The following is a 23,850-nucleotide window of genomic DNA, read 5'->3' on the forward strand; positions in this document are numbered from 1 at the left end:
CAATATTGGGAAAATTAATTTTCTGTAAGAAATCTTTTCTATCTTTATCTTGAACGTGTGTTTGCAGCATCTACTTTTCTGAACTACAGGCTAACACACAAGGTCTTTGGCTAATGAAGTTTGCAGATGACTGCAAAGTAGGAGCCATAATTGAAACTCCTAACAATGTGGACATACTACAAAAGGGCCTCACTGAGACAGATGCCTGGTGTCAAAGCCATGGCCTCAAGCTCAATGCCAAAAAGTGCATTGTCATCCCCTTTGGTAAAAACTCTGTACCCATGAGCTACCACATATGTGGTAGCCTACTTAACACCGAAAGTATGATAAGAGACCTTGGGACACAGGTGGACAGTAGTCTCTCCTTTGATAATCACATCGCCACAGTAGTCAGGAAATCCTTCTATGTGGCACACCTCATCACAAAAGGTTTCTCATCCAGGAAAAACGAGGTTATTGTTCCCCTCTACTCGTCACTCATTAGACCCATTATAGAGTACAAACGCCCCTTTTGGTATGTACCTCATAAGACATCTACAACAACTGGAAAGGCTGCAGAAATACCTCACAAAGAGGATTACTGGCCTCAAACAGATGCCTATCTCAAATAACTCCAGCTTTACACCTAACACACAAAGCTATGTCAAACCCAGAGCTGTTGAACATGCTCCACTTAAAGAAATCCCAATCCCTCCAAGCTACACACTCTAGGGACCTAAATCTTGTCACTACAATAAACAGAACATGCTGGAGGGATAGATTCCTGTCCCAGAGACTTCCCATACTCTGGAACAAACTACCTGTCTATATCAAACAAAGCTCCTCATTAGCACTCTTCAAGAAAAATCTTGATGATTGGATGGGAAATAGGAAATTCACCCCGGGGATCACCTCTGTGGCTCTGATCGACAGGAGCACAGAAAAATAATTTTCTTGGGGGGAAAAAGCATATATATATATATATATATATATATATATATATATATACATATAAATATTATATAATATATATATATATATATACACACACACACACACACACACACACACACACACACACACACAGATATATATATATATATATCTATAGATATATCTATATATATATATATATATATATATATATATATATATATATATATATATATATAGCTATATGGATATACTACAAAACATTGATTGAACTTCACAAATGTTGAATGGCTAAACATCAATCCTGAAAGTTCAAAAGCCAAAACACCGAAAAAGCAAAACACGGCACTACACCCCCCTTACCTCTCTGCTAATTATATATACCAACTCCGAGATCACTCTACAGTGGAAAAAGGGCAAATTCCCTGATCCCCATTGTAAACAATCTAGCACGGATATAATGTCGGCAGAAGCAATCAAATGAGTTTCGATCAGTTTTGTTGTCATGTATAACATTTAACATTACAAACGTTCAATTATACGTATGCTTTCCTTATATATGTATAAGTATGTATTTATATACCTCATGAATGGCAACTCATTGAAGAGGTTTTCCAGGAATTGATCCAGGTGCAGAGAACACCTCAGGTAGATCTATTTGCAACCTTTCAAATCAGACAGCCAAACAAATTTTGTTCCAGGACTCCTTGTAGTCAGACCTGTAGAACAGATGCTCTATTGTTCCCCTGGTTGAATATGTTCCTATATGCATTTCTACTCTTTCCAATGATTTCCAGGGTAATTATGAAAATTCAGAAGGACTCTCTAAAATCATTGTGTTGACTATCCTCTGGTTCAGGCAAAATTGTTTCTTCCTTGTAATGGAATTGGCCAAGGGCAATTACTGCAAGCTTCCGCATACACTGGATCTATTTACACAAGAGAAGGAGAGTTTGATGCACCCCAGCATCAAACAACTTCAACTAACTGTCTGGATGATTCAGGTTTGCTACCATTTAGGAACATCTTTCATGAGGCTGTGCAGCAGATACTGAAGAAGGCAAGAAAGCCTGCTACTAGAAAATCATATACTGTCAAGTAAAAAGGTTTTATAGCTGGTGCCTATCTAATGACCAGGGGCCCATCAGTGATTTTGTGTGTGTTACTACCATATAGCCTCTGTTATTCCTCTATAAAGGTTCATCTTGCAGCCACTTCAGCATGTCTGCCATGCCACCCCTCCCTCCCCTTCCTCTCTGTTTATAGTGAAACAGTTTCTAAAAGGAGTTTTACATCTTAGATCTCCTCATAGACAGGCTCCTCCTCCTTGGGATCTCAGTATTGTTCTGGAGGAACTGACTGCTTCACCTTTTGGAGTTGCCTCTCTAGCTGACTTGAGGTTCATCACTTGTAAAATCGTTCTTCTTATTGCACTAACATCTACAAGAAGAGTATCAGAGTTGCAAGCTGTCATGATGAAACAGCCCTATCTGGTCATCAGTCTCCCTGTTTTCAGTCCATATCCAAAAGCAAGTGAGAAAAGATTCTACATACTCTGTTTGTGCATAGGCAACTCAAGGTGCTATTTTGACAGAACTAAGGCCTTCATGAAAGCTAACCAGATTTTTATTTCTATTCTGAGACTATGAAAGGTCAACTAATGTCTAAACAGACTATAGCCAGGTAGTTATCCTCTGCAATTGTGCTTTGTTACTTTCACCATGGCAAACCCATACCAGGCAGTGTTAGACCATATTCCACACGGGCCTAAGTTTCTATGATGGCACACTGGAAAGGTATGGACACTAGAGGTATTCTAGAGACAGCAACTTAGTCCTCTGTTCATACATTTACAAAGCATTACAATTTGGATTCCTTTTCCAGGTCTAGGGGAGGCTTTGCTAGGATCATTCAAAAGGGGCTCCTGGATCCTTATCCTTCCTCCTCACAGGTTGGACACACCATGGTAGTGTACCCATATGCTGCTGCAGCGTGAGAATGATGAACATAGTTGTGTTAGTTGCACTTACTCATAACTGTAGCTGCTGTTATTGAGATAAAATTAGATGTTGTTATTTGTATTTTGGTTAAGTTCAGAATGAGTACCCCATTTCTCATCAGAGGCAAGAAAGTGAAGATTCTTAGTCACTCTGGCTGCTTATATAGCTCCCGCTAAAAAGAGCCTAACCTCTAGACAGCCAGAGTGACAGTGTGGGAGGGGATGAAAGCTTTTGGAAACTGGTCAATTCTTGCAGCCTTTGCAGGATACATGGATAGGCTACTGCAGCAGTGAATAGTTCAAATATCAAGTGCTATGCATAAGTGAAACTTCTACAACTTTACTTTCTTTGCTTGGGTCAGTAAATGCAATGTAAATGTTTGTTCTTTTGCTTTTTATTATTCCTTTACAGATTTTGATTAGTCCACCTACATAGTTGCTCTAATGTGAATACATTTTATAGAGTTTTACTAATAAGGTTCTTTCTGCATTCCTTGGTTTATAGTTATTCTGAATGTTAATCAGTCTGATATTTCCTTGCCAGTTCTTACCATTATATTCTTTCCCAAGTAATTTATTATGTACACAATATTAATTTCATCCCCATATGTTTATTAATTTACCTAATATTCACATAATAATTTCCATTTCTATATTTTGGCAGGAAAGGTATTAGCATAAAACTTATTTCCTGTTGGGCATTGCCTTTTTAGCACCATTTGAGGCTTTTATTCCCTTTCATACAGTTCTCACACTTTTTCAATGACTGCATATGCTTTTTTTCTTGCTGTGGTTTAGCAATACCAAACATTCACCACTGCTGTCGTGTATATCAATTAAAATGTTAATGAGCTTTCAGAAGACATTCCATCGCAAATTAATATCTGCTAAGGATGTCACTGTATGCCCAAGATGTTTTTGATATGAAATCAAAGTTTACAAAATGCATCTGTCTGTCTTTATACTGATTTAACCAACTAATTTCCATTACTTTTTGTGCCTGGGAATGCAAAATGAGAGTTAGTGCTAGGTGCACAGTGTTATGATAAAATGTGGATTTCAGTTATGAAAAGCTTTTGTAATTCACGTGGATAGACAGATCCATATGGTTAGATATTTGGTTCAGTATTCATTAATCTGAAATAATCGAATGGATCTGCTTTAACCTGTAGTTGTTAAACTGTCAGGACTTACGCATTTTGACACTACAAATATGCGTGTCCAGCTGCAAAACGATCGATCAGCTGAGATATTCTCACAACAATTGCTGGTAATTGGGAACGGAAAGGTGCTGGTTGATCTGACCTCAGGACGAATTTCATTGCCTAATAACTTCTGCAATTTAGTGACGTCAAAAGAAGAATTGGTTGAAAAAGTATTTCCCAATATTCAAACCAATTATAAGAATCACGATTGGCTGACTGAATGAGCTATTCTTGCGGCTAAGAACAAAGAAGTCTACGAACTTAACAATATTATTCAGTCTAACATTCAAAGCGAGGCAGTCACATACAAGTTCTTTGACACTGTTGTGGAAGCAGATGAAGCGGTTAATTATCCAACAGAATTTTTAAATTCACTCGATCTGCCAGGGATGCCACCACACGTACTGCAATTGAAAATCAGCGTGCCAATTATCATGTTGCGAAATATCAACCAGCCAAAGCTTTGCAACGGCATGCGGCTTGCAGTAAAAAAATTAATGAGCAATGTCGTAGAAGCAACAATCTTGACAGGACCTTTCAAAGGTGAAGATGTCCTCATTCCTCACATTCCTATGATTCCAATGGATATGCCATTTCAATTTAAGAGATTGCAATTCCCAGTGCGATTGGCGTTTGCAATCACCATCAACAAAGCTCAGGGCCAATCTTTAGAATTGTGCGGTTTAGATCTACACATGGATTGCTTCTCACATGGACAATTATATGTTGCGTGTTCTAGAGTCGGCAAACCAGACAATCTCTATATCTGCACAGACAATGGAACAACAAAAAATATTGTATACCCACAAGCATTGTGAAATTAAACATATTAGAAGGCTGGGTACAGCTAGTATATATATATATATATATATATATATATATATATATATATATATATATATATATATATATATATATGCCCATTTTAATTTAAAGTTGTCTTTTCCTTAGGTTTTGACCATTCAGCTCTACTTTTATATTGTTACATTGATGTGCTCTGTGTTTTTTAGTTTGTATCATACTGTTAGTCGCTGGTCAAAAAAAAGTTTGATTAAGATCTTATGTTTGGTTACAGGTTCCTCTCCACACTGTGTTGTAGTGCTATATTTTTGCTGTGATAATGTTTTCTGAGTTCTTGGCCTTAATGTTGTTTGAAGTTGTTATCATTGTTTACTGTTGTCTCAGAAAAAAAAAGTGATAGGAAGCAATAGCAAGGGAATCGTTATGGCTAGGCTTGCATAGACCCTAGAGTCGATAGCCTAGTACCTACCTATGAGCCTATGGTAAAGGTGCTAAATTTAGAAAGTACAATAAATGTAGGCATTAAATCCCAGCCCAGAACGTAGCCACTTAAAGCATAGTCTGTCTTGTTTTAGATCATCTCAGGCTGAATGTGGTATTTGTTAAGCTTTTGACTTCAGGAGAGTTAGATATAGGAAGAATAAATTAGTGCTTAATGTTTTATTACCTAGAGAAGAGTCTATATCAGTGAAGGCTTCCACCTTTACTGTTTCTCAGAGGTCAGCATCTTAAATACCTAAGAATGGTTTATCTTCCGTTGATTTGCTTAAACCTAAAGATTTGAATAGAACAAAGATAGGTCTGACAAATGAAAGAAAGATGGAGAGAGTTTTTACTCTTCAAAGGATAGTTCCTCATCTCCTCCAAGGAAACCTAAATTAGTGTTGTTTTACTTTACCCTGCACATTTCAAAATTACTAGTGATAGCTTTCGATGCTCATTCTTCAAGAATTACCAGGCAAGACAGCATCTTGACTTTCTGTAAAGCTGGGTTTAAAAGCTACATGCCCTCTAGAGCATCTACCAAATCCACTTGGTCTTTCCACTTCTTTCATATTTGCTCAGTTACATTGGACTTGAACTGTGAGAAGAAGCTGCCTATCTTGAATGTGCAGAAGGCGATAGATATTATCTCTTCCTTTTCTCATTCCAGTGACACGAGAGAGTCCACACCAGTTGAGGTACCAACATAGCCAAGAGAAAAAAAAATTGGTGGGTATCATCCAGACTGAGATAAATTCCAGAGTAGCCCAAAGGCAAAAATAGTCAGCAAAACCAGGGATTTCATGGTCTTTTATTGGGGGAGGTGCAGCAGTCTAATCCCTGAATACTTGCACAGCTATCCCACTCCAGAAACAGTCAAGGGTTGTCTGTCTTTCATTTGCATGCATGACTGATAATCACACAGGCAAGTGGATTCAGACAGTAATATTCAGAGGCTGTTCAGTCCTCTTCCAAGCTGCACTCTCTTCCATTGCCCAATATCTCACCCTGTCAGAAGAGTGTAGTAAGAAAAGACATCTTAAACCTCTTTCAAAGAAAGAGCCATCCAGGACATCCTTCCAGACAAGTGATGATCTAAATATTGCTCTAGGTTCTTTCCAGTGTCAAAGAGAGCAGTGAATCTCAGATTGATACTAGACTTAAGAGGTCTAAACAAATGTATCTTAAAGTAAAACAATTCTATATATTCATGGTGCATTCAGTCCTTCCCTCTGAATTAAACCAGAAGCTGCAATAATCCAATTATTTCCAAACTTGGATGGCTGTTTTCTACTTGTGCTGAGAAAAGACAAGCTATCAATAACACAAAAGTCTCTTATTTAGCAATTTCAGGACTTGGGAATGACTGTGAACACCACAAAGACCCAGATGTAGACATCGCAGACTTTTGACATGCCATTCAGTGGATGTGCACTGGATGTTTTGTCCTGCAAACCCCATCTTCTACAGTCTCAAACACTTTTAATGGCACTTTGTCTCAAGACACTAGACATTGAAGTAGCAACTGCATAAATGCTGCCTTATGCATTTTATATGAAGTTTCTACAATGTATCCCAAAGGTTCAATGGTCTCAGTTAACAGGTACCCTTATCCTTTCAAGTAAGAATATTCAAAGCATGCAAAGGGCACTTACATTGGTGCATTCACACACCCCATCTTATTCTGAACTTTCAGTTTTACTTTCCCCATTTCTGTAGTGTTTGCCACTATCGATAACTCTGCCCTAAGGTGAGAATGGCATTATCAAGGGAAGACAGTCCAAGGTGTATGGTGACATTTGGAGGTCAGCCTTCCCCATTAGGGTCCCAGAAATGAGGATGGTCATCCTTACCCTGCAGGCCTTTTCAGGACTCACTTCCTCACATTGCAGTTGCTATTCACACTGATAGAATAGCTGTGGTGTGGTATCTTTACAAGCACGGAGGAACTCATTCCTTCCCTCTGTGAACAGAAGCAGTGAGTGTATGGGAATGAGCTATGGCTACCAACCCCTTTAAAGAAAAACACCTTTATTGTATTATCACTTGTGACACAGGCAAGCCTACATTTATATAAAAGTAATCAAAGCATATTAACAAGTTCAGATTTGTAAACTTTATACATGACATATATTGTTCTATATGATGTAATTAAACCAACATCTCAAAAAAGTAAATTTTCTGCCTTCTCTTAAATCTCATTCATCCTCCAAAGATACCCCTTCATGTTCTTTTATCGCTGTTACAATATTCGATATCTCAGTTACTGTTGGTGTAGACTTTGATTTAAGTTTTGTAGTAATTACTAAACTTAATAACACCTTACTATGTCTAGTCAATTCAGATCCTGTATTCCAGATCAAAAGAATCATTTTCTTAGTTACACTCATTTGTTTACCTAGTATTCCTGACAAAATACTCTGAAGTAAATGTTTAAAATCTGCCATCTCGTTACACCCCCAAAATATATGCTTCGATATATCTCTTTCTTATCCATCACACCTCCAACACTTGCCATCTTCCTGAGGAAAAATTCTTTGAAGTCTGCTTGGGGTATAGAAATACCTGTGCAAACACTTCCAAGCAAAGACCCTAAACCTTCTGGACTTGGTAGCTTACTTGGGAGCCATACATATGTCTTCCCATTGTTTTCCAGTAATTGATTTTCACAGTCTCTCTTCTCAATCTTTTCTAACCTCCTCTGATTGATTCTTATAGTTATGCAATATTTTATATGCCCTACTAATTATCCCCTTTTTAACAGCTGCATCTGTTCTAGATTCAGCTAAAAAAGTCTAGCAAAGCAGGTCTTTCACCTAAAATTCCCCTATCCATTTCTCTTTGTGTGTACTCTAAGATCAAGCCCTGGTAGGGAAGGCAGTCTTTAGCCTACAATTCAAAAGTCTTCTTGGCCTCATCCCACTCTATTACCTTTCCTGCTTGAGTTCTTTGCTCCCAATAGCTTGGTTCTTTTGCCAGGTTACTTCAGTAAATTCCAGCCCCTCTTGCCTATTTTCTGTACCTCTACTTTCAGTCATCCATATTGGCAAAATCTCCTTTTCCCTTCTTCATATTAGCTTAGTTCTAAGAATGCTTTCTGCTACTTTATGAATACAATATTCTGTATAAGAATCTGTATCCAAAATCCTACTCCCTGTCTATTTTTGAACTTCCCCCTTGCTTCATCATCATCCCATTCCACTTTGAATTATAACCTTCTGCTTCTGTTATTTTCCAAAATATACCTTCAAATCAAATAACCCTAAACCCCCTTGTTCTATTGGAAGGATCAACTTATTCCGCGTAACTCTTGCTGTGTTTCCCTCCCAGATAAATTCCTTCAGTTCTTTATTAATTATTGTCTACAACTTCTCCTCAGGTTGATAAAAGTATGCCTAGCCCATATACAAGACTAAAGGGACTAAAAACATTTTTGCTGCTTGGGTCTTATTATCCATGTCCATAAATAAGAGTTTCCAGTTTCTCAATTTCTGTATTATCTTTTATTTAGTCTCTTCTCACATATCCTTAGCTGCCATAACAGAAGCCTTTTTAATCCATACTCCCAAATACTTCATCTTCTCATTTCCCCATAAATATGAGTATTTCTGAACCAATTTGTGTGTGGCTACATAATGTATGGCTATATAGCCTTTGTTTTTTCTTCATTAAATATATAGGTTCATAGGTGTGTACTAGGCTAATGGCCCTGGGGCCTTTACAAGCCTAGCCCATAGGATTACCCTGGCATCATGCCACCCGACCTTAGTTCCCAGTGCCTCTGTCGAGTAAAGCCACTGGAGTGATCCCTGGGGTGAATTTGCTATTTCCCATCCACTCATTAAGATTTCCCCTTGAAGAGGGCCAGTGAGATGCTCTACTTGACATGTATGGGAAGTCTATTCCATAGCATGGGCAGTCTCCAGGTTATGAACCTGTCCCTCCAGCATGTTCTGTTGATTGTGATAATGAGGTTGTGGTCTCTGGAGTATGTGGTGAGGAGGGATTGGGATTTCTTTAGATGTAGCATTTCTAACAGAGCTGGGTCAGACATGACTTTGTAAGTCAAGCAGAGATCACCTCTAAGTAGGTGATATGAGACAGAGAATAGTTGGAGTTTTTTTAGTCTGTCCATATAGGACAGATGTTTAAGGCCGAGGATCATCTTTGTGAGGTACTTTTGTGGCCTCTCCAGTTGTTGCAGGTGTTTAGTGAGGTAAATGCCAAATGGGGCATTGTATTCAATGATTCGCCCAATATCTCAAAAAGTCCTGAAAAGTTGAACAAACTAGTATTTCCTCCTTAGCCTGTTCTACATCAAAGAATGACTTTGATCCCCCAGGAAAAAATATTCTGAAGACAGCTGGATACAGCAACTTGAATATCATACCTGCCTTTTGACATTCCCTAATTGCTGGGATGAATTTGCTTATCTTCTTCCTGGTGTACAGTGAATAATCATTTTCTACAAACACTCTGCTGTCTCCAATGTTTAATACTTTGTCCTTCTGTCACACGTTTGTCAGGATTAACTCTTTCTGCTGGTATGATGGCATCTTTACTCATATAGGCATTGGTTCTTTTTTCATGGCCAGTTTTGGAGCATACACTTGACATACCATTTCAATTAATAAATTATGCTATGAAACACCAGTCCAGTTGCTTATTTGTGCTTTCATAAAATTACTGGAGTCTGTTCCTTCTAGTTTTTCTGGTAGAGCAGAAAGTCTTAGATTTTATCTGCATGCTCTGTCTTCTAACTGTACTATTTTTTTAAATAGTTCTTGAGAAACCTCATATTCAGCCAGCTTTTTCTTTATATCAGCTTCTGATTTTTGTACTTTTATCAGTTCATCTGAATGGTTAGTTAAAGCTTCTTCTATTTTTTTTTTGGTCTTTTGAATTGATGTATTCCTTCAGTGTTTCATTTATTTTAATCATCTCGGAGTACCTGTGATTTATTTTTTCCTCTAAATTACTGAAAGCTATCTCTTGAACCAAAGCTGAAGCTTGAACTGATTTTTGCTGAACAGCTGCAGAATTCTTCCCAGGCAGTGTTTTCTGTTCACCTTTTCTGGTTGATTTATTTCAGGTTTTCCAAATCTCTTCTTTGCTGGCATCCAGTTAGTGTATTTACTAGCCAGTAACTGAATTTTACCAAAAACATTTTCGATGGCACTCATTTTTCTCAGTTTCTGTTGTCACACTGGGAGAGCTGAAGTTATGCTATTGATCAGTATGCAGCCATCTTGGAAGTCTTCCACAAAACAATATTGATCCATATCTATCACTTTTTGGAAACACCTTAGCCATTATAGACATGAACACTTTATAATCATGGTTTAAAATTGAAATGGGCCTATATGAAGCTGGGTCTGATAGGCCATCACTGTCTTTAGGTATTAAAACTACCACAGCTTTTTTTCCAGGATGTTGGTGCTTCCCATCCTTTTTAAAATACTGTTAAATAAAATGTTCCAGATTTTTATCACTTTTTCCAGCTTCCAGACTTCCACCTGAATACCATCTATTCCTAGAGACTGTCCTTCAGACTGGTTATACATCACCATTTTCTTCCATCTCCTCCTGTCTTAATTGGTAATTGTTGAGCCTCATTTACCTCTAACCTTGGCTTATTTAAGTTTTCCATAAATATTTCTATTTGTGCTTTTTCTTGATTTCCTTACTTCTCTGCTTTATACAAATGTTAATAAAATTTATGAAATATCCTTAATACCTATACATGATCTCTGGTTATTTTTCTTGTTATAGGCTCCCTAAGTTTGGCAACAACCCTTTCTACTTTCCTAAATTGCCTAAATTGTGCCAAAAGTATTTGTGCTCTGGAGTTATTATTAAAGAACAGTTCCTTAACAGCAGTCTTTCTAAACTCATGCATATTATACAGGTACTCCCCTATTTTCTTTTTAACACTCTGCAGTTGTGCCTATTCTTGTTCTGTGAGATTCCCCTTATTCTGTAATACTTTAAACTTTGTCAGCTCCTGTAAATAATTCAACAGGGGAAATATGTTCTTAACCATATCTCTTTTTCTTTTATTTATATTCTATCTGTAAATTCTCACTCACTAGCTATAACTTCTGGAGTACTTTCTATGTTTCCTAATAACCCCTGATTAATTTCCACTATCCATTTTTTAAATTGCTCTCTTTTTAACAGGTAGTTGGGGACTCGCAAGTGTCTCATGCATTACCCTGCATTTTTATATTAGTAATTAGTGGTGCATGATCTGAAATAATTACTGAATGTGCATCAAAGTTTTGAATTAAATGCACATGTTCCTGTGGAATATAATTTATGTGTAGTCTATTCCAGCTTTTGTACCTTGGGGAATAATATTTAAATTCTCTCCAAATTCCTACTACTGAATTCATGTCTTCCATAGCAAACATTTTCATAAATGTCTTCAGATATCTACCCTCTTTTGTTATACTTTAACTTCTAGGCCCTCCAGGTACATCCTCATTGTTGCAAATCAAATTCCAGTCCTTACCTATTGGTAGAATTCCCTACTGAAAGCTAATTATTTCTTTGAATAGCAGTTTTTGGTGGAATACAAATACATGGCAGCATACTCCTCATCCTTTGCCAGTAGCCCCTTACTATCACATACTACCACAAATCTGCTATTATTATCCTTTTGTTTTTTCTTCTCTCCCTATTGGAGCTCCTCTAGAAATTAATATAAGTACTCTTCTTTTCCTTTGTCCCTGATATTCTGCTAAAAATCCATCCTGAAATCCTTTTTTATCAAATTTACATGCTTCATTCTTTTTAAATGTGTCTTCTGTAACATTTATCCATGCTGCCATTCATTCCCCCTACAAACTAGTATTTTCCACAATACTTTCAATTTTTTCCATCATCACTACCACTCATTTTTCAATATCTTTACATGCTAATCTCCTGAATTCCACTTCAGATAACATAATTTAACTTAAAAAAACTGGCCTTATTTATACAAAGAACACTAAGCAACCAAAAAGACAGCCAACTTTATGAAACGCTGTGAGACTTCCATTGAGACATCTTATTGTTTTCCTATAATTTGTCAAAAATGTAAAATGTGGTATTACAGGATGTCTCTTTAGTTTTCCTATCATTTTAGTGTACATTTCACTAGTTTCTAAAGCCCACTGCACTCCTAATTTTAATTTTAAAAGTTCTGAAAAGCTCTTTCTTTTTTGAAAAGACAAGTATTAATTCCCTTAGAAGAACTAATTATTTATTTAGGTGTGGTAAATCTGTGTGTTGTGTATACTGAGCTGAAGAATTCATTCACTATATGTCCTTTTCACTGCTACTCTTTGTCCGTACATTTGAGCTGATTTAGAAAGGTTACTGCGAAGTGTACATGATTTCATGGTAACCATTTCCAATTCCGAGACAGCCTTACCACAGTGATTTAGCATGAGGATGTGTGTGTGTGTGTGTGTGTGTGTGTGTGTGTGTGTGTGTGTGTGTGTGTGTGTGTACATGAATGTGCCAATGTTTGTGTCGAGGTGAGGATGTCATGCCTGTACACTCCCTTAGACTAATGAGGAAATCCTGCAATATTGTTGCAGGGTAAAGAAATCAACACCAGTGACTCTCTGCATATCGTGCCTTAAAGGCAATTAGAAAATAAATTAAGAAATACAATATGAATATTTGGGTGGGGGAATGCCACACACTTGGGATATTCTTCATATCATGTCATAAAGGTACTAAAAAGATTCAAATACTGTACCCTCCTACCTCAAATAGAGGTTATGAGTCATCCATGCCACCACTAGACACCAGGTAAACTTCAAAATACTACCTGTTCCTTTAAAAGAAAATTATGTAAAGTACAATGGGAGAAAAAAATTCAAACCCTGCACCTTTGATGCAGAAAGCAGCAGCATTAACCCACTGTGCTAATACATCAGTTAGTGTAGTAATGGTTATTTTACATAATAGGAAGTACGAAACACTAATATCTGGCATGATTCAATAAGTGCAACAGTCTGTGAGCTACCAAAAAAACAGCAGTATATGTCTGTGTGGGCAGATGCTTTGGTATGACACCAGGAGGAACAATAGGTGATACTAGGGAGAATATTTCAATAATCAGTGGGACTCAAAGAGTTAATAGAGCAACAGCTCTGCCATCACTATGCATTCTATGAGCACGAAGGGGAATGAAACTCTAATATCTGCCGTTATTTACAGAATGTAAGGATGCACGATTAAGAAGAGCAGGGATAAAACACTACGAAGACACATTTGGGGCATTCTGTCAACTCAGGGGCAGGTAAAAGGTATGTGGTGCGTGTGTGTGTGTGTGTGTGTGTGTGTGTGTGTGTGTGTGTGTGTGTGTGTGTGTGTGTGTGTGTGTGTATGTGTGTGTTTCTGTTTGAATATGTGCATGTGTGTAGGAGAGTGAATAAGGGGGAGTATAGTGGCTATGCCAACATGATGCATGCACTGCCATTGGTAACTACTGCAGGAATGTTCTGATTAGCAGTAATGGCAGTTAAGGGTGATTTAAGGGCATACAAACTAGCTGATAGTGATGTCTTTCCTTGTTGTGGCTAACATGTTTCTGAATCTCAAATTGCTGTACCAGCTACTGCAGCTCTTACCATCAGCCCTTGGATTATTTCTGAATCCGCTGGATCCTGTACCTTGTTAAACTATGACAGCTCTCCTTGCTTTACTTCTTTCCCCAGTGTTCATAAAATGATATATTCTTTTCCAAAATATTCTGGTTGTATTTTTCTCAGTTTTAATTCGTAGTTCTGATTGAATTCACCACTTCCTTGTACTTTTACTGGCACACTTCTATGTTTTACTACTTCTGCTTTTACTCTGACAGTGTTTGAATTTTCTTTTTTAGTATCCTACATATAGAACACAGTTCTAGCCCTGTAGCTGCACCATATAAATGAACAAATTCATGTGCCCTAATTTATCAGCCCAGGAAAAGTTATTTCATATTTAGCAGGATACCAGTTGTAGAATCCTGCTTCTGAAGAATTTCACCAAGGACAAATAGTTGTGGTAGAACTAAGATTCACATGCCAGGAAAATGCTGAAAAAATAGAAAAATGTAATCATGAGCTAGGATGTTTTAAAGCATCATGTTATTTTTTAACTCACTTCTGGACATGTCCACATATATGGTTCTTCTGAGTTTAGTTTGTCTACTGTGGTTCTCTTCTGAGCTCAAAACTTTACAAGTAGCAGATCTTGTATTTAAAGATAATGACATACCTACATGTTTAGAAGCACAGTTGTCAGATACACAATTAGATTAGAGCCTCACAATACAATATCTGTGGAGTCTTATTTCATTTAAGTGACTGTTTACCCACTCCATCACAAAACAGTAGCTGAAATGGTGTTGGCCCATTTGTTCTGAGGCAGGGTACCTTTCTGTACCACTAGCAACCCAAGTTACAGTAGCAGCTTGGACACCGGAGAGATGACCAGGTGAGGGAAGAATGAATAGTCAATACATGTTCCCAATCACCTAGGGAAGGGAAAGAGAGAATCATGCTTTGCAATAACTCCTTTTGTATGTAGGGAGTTTCTCCTGAAATGTATGCTCGGGAACAGAGCATGAGATGAAGACTACTGGGGTTGCAATGGAGAGACTGCACAAATCAGTACCCTGCCTAGATCACCATGTGTAGGTTACCTGTACAAGGAGTAGATAAGTTAGATAGAGGGTGAGCATGTATCTTGATAATTTTAGCATGTCACTTGCCACTGTATCACATAACAACATAAACAATTTAAACAGCATTATAGAGGGTCCCAGGGTAATAGCTCAACTTATATATAGGCCTGACAGCTGGAACTTGAGGGAGCCTATTATGAGGAAATAAGGATTACAATTGTGGTGAAACAGGTTTAATTGCTTAGTCCAGTGTTTTATTTCTGTAAAACCATTTGGTGCCATAAATTAATTAGAAAAAACTTGATTGTCTGCTCATTCAAGAGTGAAAGAACTAATGTTGGCAATGCAGTGAGTCTGGAAAGAGCAAGTATGTATATTTTTACAGATTTTTCAAAGGTTTACTGTACAGCTATTTTCTAAATAATAGTAGTATTCCTGCATTTATAGATAGGAAATATTTCTCTTGGATTCAATGAAGAATAATGTATCTCTGCAAAAATAAATAAATAAATAAATAAAACACACCAAAGAATGATTTTATTGTTGGTGAGGAAACAATAGCATCAAAAGTGGAAATGAATCTGGGGGTTAATGACATAAAGGTAAGCAAACAATGCAATAAAACAGTAAAGAGAACAGGATATTAGAATGCATATGAAGAGTTAAAACCATAAAAAAATGGAACATATTCTTTACACCTGGTGAGACTCTTTCAGGAGTTAAATATATTATTGTAGAGACTCTTCTATCACAAAATTACCACTTTTTTTCATCATAGAGGGAAATTAGAATAAGTGCCAATAATTTCAGTAAGCCTATAGTGATGTAAACAGGTAAGGTATAGTTGTACTTGAGGTAAAAGGCATCCCACCTCACTTGGTCTGGAGAAGATGACAAACACAAAAATCAGATGTTCTGTTTTGAGCAGGAAGCTTAGAAAATTATCCTCAAAACAGAGAAAATTCCTTGCTACGTTTAAAATAGAGGAAAAAAAATTGTCTAGGAATGTTTATTGTCATATATTGTTTGGCAGTGGTCGTACAGGATTAAGGAGTTGTTTCCTGTGATCCAGTAGTGCAAGGTTTGATTCCCTCAGCTTCCATTGCCTAACTGTGTGACTCTGATGCTCCCGGGCTGAGTCTGAAAAAGGTATATGGAGATCAGTGCTCTACTCTGGTAAACAAATATAAATAAATATATGTGTGCATACAGTACATTGATGAAATGATTGACTGAGTGCTATAGGAATCTAAGTTCGGAAATATAAAAGTTTGCAGCTTCTATGTGAGTAGTTAATCATTATCTGGCAAATCTCTTCATGTTGTGTTTGCAGTTATAAAACAATTGCCATTTCAGTTATGTTCATTTAAGTAAGTGACTGTGTGGCTAATGATCAGATGACATAGTGTGAGTGAGTTACATTAAATGACCACATATGTTCCTTAGGTGATGTGTTTACCCTAGTACTAGTCTCATTTCTCTCTGGATAAGAGTATTAGGGTACATTGTGACTTTTTAAAAAATGTATACCAATTTGCTTTACTGTGATTTTAACCTACAGTTTCATTTTTAGTGCAATCTGCCAGCCAGGCTATTATACAGTTTCAAAACCTACATATACTGTAAATATAAACATTTGAGAAAAATCACTGCAACGCATGCCACTGATCCTTGTAATGTGAAAGGTGAATGAAAAGGTTATTTTCACTATACAGTGACCTTGTGGGTTAGACATGCACTTCTTAAATAACACAAAGTTTGTGTTTCCTTTAGAAGTTTGTAATTTTCAGACTGGTGGAGTAAAGGGGTAAGACTATAAACAAAAGGACTGGAGACTGTAAGCATAACACAGAATAATTCAAACTAAATTCTCCTTCTTGAAGCTCAGATGTATCCACTTTGTGCTATCTGGATGGAATGTTTAAAAGATACCCATGTCGAAGGTATCTGCAGTGTAATGTTTCTAGCAAAAGGTCATTTCATTTGGAAGTAATGGAGTGAAATCACTCAGACCATTGCTTTTAGTGGACTTGGCTAATGCTTTCTCAAGGAGTTCTGTTTGTTCATGCAGTTGGCAGTGCTATTACTATTCCTGTTAACGATGCATGTCGACTTGCATTCAGCATTCTGAAGATGCCACCTGATTATTTAAGACCAAAAATGTTGCTTCATAAAAATCCTGTGCAGATGACAGCTAACAGTTTATTGCTTCCTGTAAATACTGTCACACCACTTCTGAATTTTTAGAAGCCCCAAGCGTTTGAAAAGCTAAATTATAAAAACCTTGCGCCATAAGGTACCAGTTTTGTAATTAACTGATTCTTTTAATAGGAAGCCTCAATTACTTGATTGCATGATAAGGTACAGAGAGATGTACTAAAACTAAACTAGTTACATTCGACATCTGGGAACCCCCTAACAGCTGGCTACCTAATGAATGTGCATCTGCTTAAGAGGCTGTAGTTCATTAATAAACCAATAGAAGCAGAAAAGGAACGGTCCTTGTCGACTTCAAATGAGATTGGATGCAATGTGCTGTGAAGTGTCACTGTCACAATGAATCGAGTTTGGAGGGTTAACAATCTACCCATTCCACTATCTGCTTTTGGTTCTACTTCTGGTTGTTAGGTTTATTATATGAGAAACGAACAAAACAGTTGGCAAAGTGTTATTGCTTTTGTTTTGGAGACTTGTTTTGCTCCCACTGGAGTGTGGGGGTTGGAGGGAGGCTCAGAACCTTTGTTACGTCTTGCTCCACGCTGTTAATGTTCCATCTAGCTGTGCTGTTGTATATCATCATACTGCACACAGCAGGGACTTGTATTTCAAATGAATAAAACAAAACTCAATAAAAATAAGAACCAACTAATTCTGAGGAAATTAAATGACCACTGGAAATAAAATAAGTTTATTCTTAAATAGGTACATTGTGCAGAACAGAAAGAAATCATTTGTTCTGCCAGGAATCTGAGCATTTACTCTTCTCCAGGGATTTGAAAATTAAGCTGTTAATCTACATCAAAACATTTTGTTGATATTGTTATTAATTATCTTGCTATAAGAAAGAGTAATCTATATATTTTGTATCCATTTGATTTAAAACATGAAAATTTCATACAGAGCCCTTTATAAGCTTTTAGCTTTGACAAGCAAATCCTGAAAGTTACTATTTCAGTGCATTCTAAAGGATCTATAGACAAATGCAGCAATAGTTACCACTGCAGCATTTTCTAATTGTTGTTACTTGCATGGAGCATAACCAATCCAGCATATTGTAATCTTTAGGCCTACTTCATTGAGATATAGTCCAGAAGTATTAGAAATTTAGTGAGGGTTGGCATAATGGTTAAGGTGTTTAACTCACAGACACTAAGAGTAGGGTTTGAGACTCATCCTTGAAGGGAAGGTAGCGAAGCAAAAATCTGAGGCTGGAAAAGATACTTGTGCCAAAAACAATCGCAGTGCTTTTTTACAGGAACTTTTGGTTGGTATAATAGTTAAAGTGTTTACTTCACAGACACTAGGTACAGGATTTAATTCTCACCTTTGAAAGGGAAATTGCTTCTGCTTAAAATTGTCCACAGGGGCAACTAGCCTAGTAATTACCTAAGTACCTATAATACAACTGCAAATCAGAACCAAGTTTTTCCTAGTGACTGTACCAGATTGATTTACAGAAAACTAACATCTAGACCACATCATATCACAATAATATTTCAGCCCAGTCAAAATGCCTATTTTATATGCTGGAAATATATTTTTATATTGTTGCAGTTAAACTATTAGTTTTTGGGTTGCCATCAAAACAGAAATAAAATGTTACAGGCAACAACAGAAATGTTAAGTAAAGGATAAAAGAAATGGCAATTTTATCTACTTTTTGACACTATCCAGATTCATTTTTTGCTGAAAAATGTAGTTTATTTATCCATACTTGCCCCCACTGCATACCTCTCAACTTCTTAGAGCAAGAAATCTGAACAAAATCATAAATAAAAGTGGGACAAAGCACCAAAAATAGGGACATTTTTTAAATATTGCTCTTACAAACTTAGAAAGTTGATAGAATAACAGGTTTTGCATTTCCATGAATTTTCTGAAGGATATGAAGTCTGAAACTCAAATGTCTGTTATTATTTCCAAACTTCAATCTTTAATGATTGCCACTAATTCCCCCCCCCCCCCCAAAAAAAAACACAATTTTATAAACAACATAATAAAAACATGAGGCAAAAATCTGGACATTCTGTGAAAATCTGTACAGTTGAGAGGTATGAGTCCCCCAGTAACCATAAAAATTACATCTCAAGAACATGCTATGTCAGAGCCCAACACTGGTAGTATCCCACTGACTTACTTCTGTTTTTTTTTTTTTTTTTTTTTTTTTATATATCCTTTTTCTGGTCCCAGTGCCGGCTGACCTTCAAGCTGTTGTCACTGTTCATTCATTGCCCATTACCATGGCAATCCACTACTCGAAATGGTGACATCAGGTTGTAGTCAGAGTAGAGCTCCCTTGCATTATTTGTTCTCCTAGCTGAAATCACAAGTTTGCACATGAAAAATGTGTGCAACTCCCAGTTTCAGAAAACTGTAACAGAAATGTATGGCACTAAATCAGCTCCTGTTATGTCTGATTTCTTGAGACGGACAATATAAAAAATTGAAGTTGTGTCTATAATGCCAATATATGTGTAGGATTCATAAAGAATGAGAATGCACATCACAAATGTAGTACTGTGCACTCCTAAATATTAGAAAGAAGGCAATAGCAAACATGATCCAGAGACAATAATGCACCAAGGTCACATAACATGCATGCTGTTTTACACCAGCTGGAATTATGCTGCATGGCCCGTATGCGAATATAACAGTATCTATATGGCTATGAGGCTTGGAGAAAGGTTGACGATTACGCAAAACCTTCTGTGAAAACAAAGGGCTACTAACAGAAAAGATGCTACTGACCCAGCCAGAATAAGTGCAGGCAACAACTGTACTAATCTTGTAATATAGGTATACATTCCCCAAAAGATGTATAAGGTACAGAGAAATGCAAAACTGAACACCACTGGCATAGCTCTGGACAATGACTCCAGTAATATACATATCATGACAGCAATGCATAGTCTTATTTGTGCAAGCATGTATTTAGTGACAGCAAAACCAAAGCTGCTAAAAGTGATTCAGTCTGCAGCAGTTACACTGCTGCAATATAATGGAGACATGCTCCCCATATTCTATATTTCACACTGGCCAGGCCAATAGGGATCCATAATGCCTCAGGGCAATGATAGAATCCATAAAGTACAAATGCCTAATAAAATGCAAACACATGGTATTATTCTGTAAGGGTTGTTGTTGTGTCTTTCGGCTTTTCCCGGTTAGGGGTCGCCACAGTGGAACTCCGGTCTCCTAATGATTGTTAGTAGATTTTTACGTGCCGAGTTGATGGCCCTGACGCACAACCTTCAAGCAAGGTACGCCCATTCATGCATGTCTTCACACAGAAGACGCTCTAGCTGAGATGAGTCTACTTTACAGTATTGAAAATCCACTTATGCAAAAATGACATGATCGAGAAGACAGTAGTGAAATGGCAGTTCATCATCTCCTCACATCACCGACAGTGTACTGAGGAAAAGGAGGTAGTCGGCCAACATTTAAAACAAATCACAGAGAAACACTATGAACCCACCCCCCCAACTATATATACCAACTCTGAGAGAAAAGAGCAAACTTACGACTGTTGGCTGACTGCCTCCTTTCCCTCGGTAAACTGTCAGTGATTTGAGGAGTCGATTAACTGATGTTTTACTGTTGTCATCTTGATCAGTTAATTTTTGCGTAAGTGGGTTTTTCATAGTATTTAATTGCCACCCTTAATTAATAGTATAGCAGTAGGAACTAATCATGTTGAATATTTCATTTACAAAAGTATGACATGATAGCAGCAGTGACCAGCATTAATAGCTCTGCTAAATCAGTTATTGAGCTAACTTAATTTGATTACTATTTTACAGGAAGTTTTATGAATGTTCCCTTCCAGGCAGTAAATATATATGTGCATAAGTATATATTTTTGTATGATTTTGGCTCTTCAATTCCATGGCGTTTATCAGGCTTCCTCCCTACTCACCCCGTCATTCCTCCCTGAAGTTAGAGGCCCGTGGGTCATTCGTTCCTCAAAGCAAGAGATAGTGCTGTCATCCTACTTGGGGAGTCAGTAGATTTTTAGCATAACCTTACTGCATTTTTTGTGTGCCTGTAGTATTCCAGGGGATGAAATCCAGTTGTTGTACTTAACAACATATCTTACATTTCAGTGAGAGAGACATTCCCATTATAAGCTTGCTGTTCTAAAAGCAAACAATTTCAAGAATTCCTCGTCTCCACCAGGAATTTTACCTCAGTGTCTACAGTCAGGACATGTGCCCCTCATTCCTTGCTCAAGACAGAGACGGGCAGGCAGACTCTGACTAGGGCCAGTAATTAAACCTTTATTATCTGTATAGATCATGCCTTTATCCCACTATGGTTGTTGCAGTCAACTTCTGGGTACTGAATACATAATGAAGGTTAACATTCTTCCCATATGTGTCTGACACCTTAAATTTATTGCAACTCTATTTTTCCCTTTAGATCCTCTGCCATTTCTTAAACTAGTCTCACAGTCCCTAAGACTAGAATAAACATTGGAGACAACGTTTCTTCACAGTGAGCTCAAAGACTTGGGATACCCTAACCTACACATAGAAATGTACCACTGAAAAATCTTACAATTTATAATGGACTTACCCAAACTTTCCTTGTTTCCCTTTCAGCCATCATGCACAGGGTATGAACAGATACATTTGCCACTTCTCCATAAATAATAGCTATTGAATGCCTTGCCTTCTCATGTAACCATGTTGATATCTCTATTCTAGCATAATAAAAATGTATAAACTGTGCCTGAGCTATTGTCTGCTAATTTCTTAGGATGTAAATCAAACTCAGATAGCCTAGCTGGAGGTACAGAGGGATAAAGCCCTGCTCTGACTGTGATTAGCAACTTGGGTTTTTGATGGCGCAAGCTGAGAGGATGGGTGTGGCTATCTTGGAAATAAGGAGGTGGGTCCCAGGTAGTCTAGCTGCTGCTTCCTGACGCAAACCTTGCTGGAGGGTAAGACAGAGTCAGCTGTTGGGGTCTTGATGCAGGAATGACGTGAATATGGCCACTTAAGCCAATAACCATAATCCTTGATGGCCATGCAGGGAGAAAAATGTGAGTTGTTAGAAGGGCGTACAGTGATAGCTGTCTATATCCCCATCCAGCGGAAGATGTTACAGCCATTCATAAAAATGCTATGATTCCCAGGATGCTAATGACATCACAGAACTCCCCGATGTCTGCATGGATGATAACCCCACTGGATGACTTTCACCCTAGGACATCTGAGGGAGGATTCCACACCCTTAGGAAACAAATGGGTTTGAGTGTAATAGGTGGAAACGCAATGGTCAGTGAGGAGAATGGGGAAAAACACACACACACACACACACACACACACACACACACACACACACACACACACACACACACACACACAGACTATTTGAACTCTCTAGCGACATAATTAAAAGTAAATTATTCTCAGTAATATGGGTTTATGTTGTTACACATGCACTATTATCCTGTATATATGAGTATGTTTCAGTTTTGTAGTTCAGTATTTCCTGGTGCATAACTATACATGCTTCACTTTGAGAAGTCTGTCTAGTAAATTAAAAAAAAAACATATATTTAATTTCTTGTTGGGAAATGATGACTAACTGGTGAATTAAGGCCATTTTTCTTTGCCTGTCTATCCACAGATACACATATGCACTATGTCTTTCCCTGTCAGTGTCTCAGACATGCACACTTGCATACATGTATACAGATGAATATTAACTTTAATTTTAAAAATACTGTTGCAGCTCCCAGATCCATGATGCAGAGGGGTGTTGCTCTGACTGCAACCTAGATGGCCTGAATTCATTTTGCAGCCTGGCTGCTGGAGGAGCTACTCAGGGGGAATCAGAATGAAAAATAATTTTGTCAGCTTGCCCATTCTGGAAGGGTATGACCCATACCTCCCAACTTCTTAGAGCAAAAACTCTGGACAAAAGCACAAGTAATGAGGGGCCAAAGGCCCAAAAACAGGGACACTTTTTAAATATTGCTCTTACAAATGTAGAAAGTCGATAGAATAACAGGTTTTGCATTAGCATGAATTTTCTGAAGGATATGAAGTCTGAAACTCGTATGTGTGCCACTATTTTCTGACTTCAGTCCTCAATGATTTGCTACTGATTTACCAGAAAGCCACAATTTTATGAAAAACAGACCAAAAATATGAGACAAAAATCTGGACATTCTGCGAAAATCTGGACAGCTGAGAGGTATGGTGTGAGGAGTTTCTGCAAGCAATCTATTATATGCCCAGTGATGGGGAAATTATGCAATTGTGAGGCAGCTAAATGTTAAAATTTGGCATGGGAGGGGCTGAAGCTAACTGATACTATGTGCAGTGGTATGTGTGATGATAGCAGTCCCACCCAGTTAGGGCATACACAAAAATGCATGTGACACTTCTGGCAGCTCTGCTCTAAACAACTTCCCCATCCCAGTCCATTAGTGGAGCGGTCCCTATCCTAGGGGTATTACTGGAGACACAAGGGGAAAAAATGATCATTGGAAGTAGGCTTAGAGCAGCTAGTGGCAAGCTGGAGGGTATGCAAGGGGGGCAAAAAAATAT

This window comes from Protopterus annectens, chromosome 4.part0, assembly GCF_019279795.1.
Source record: "Protopterus annectens isolate FY-2018-M chromosome 4.part0, PAN1.0, whole genome shotgun sequence".
NCBI lineage: Eukaryota > Metazoa > Chordata > Ceratodontiformes > Protopteridae > Protopterus > Protopterus annectens.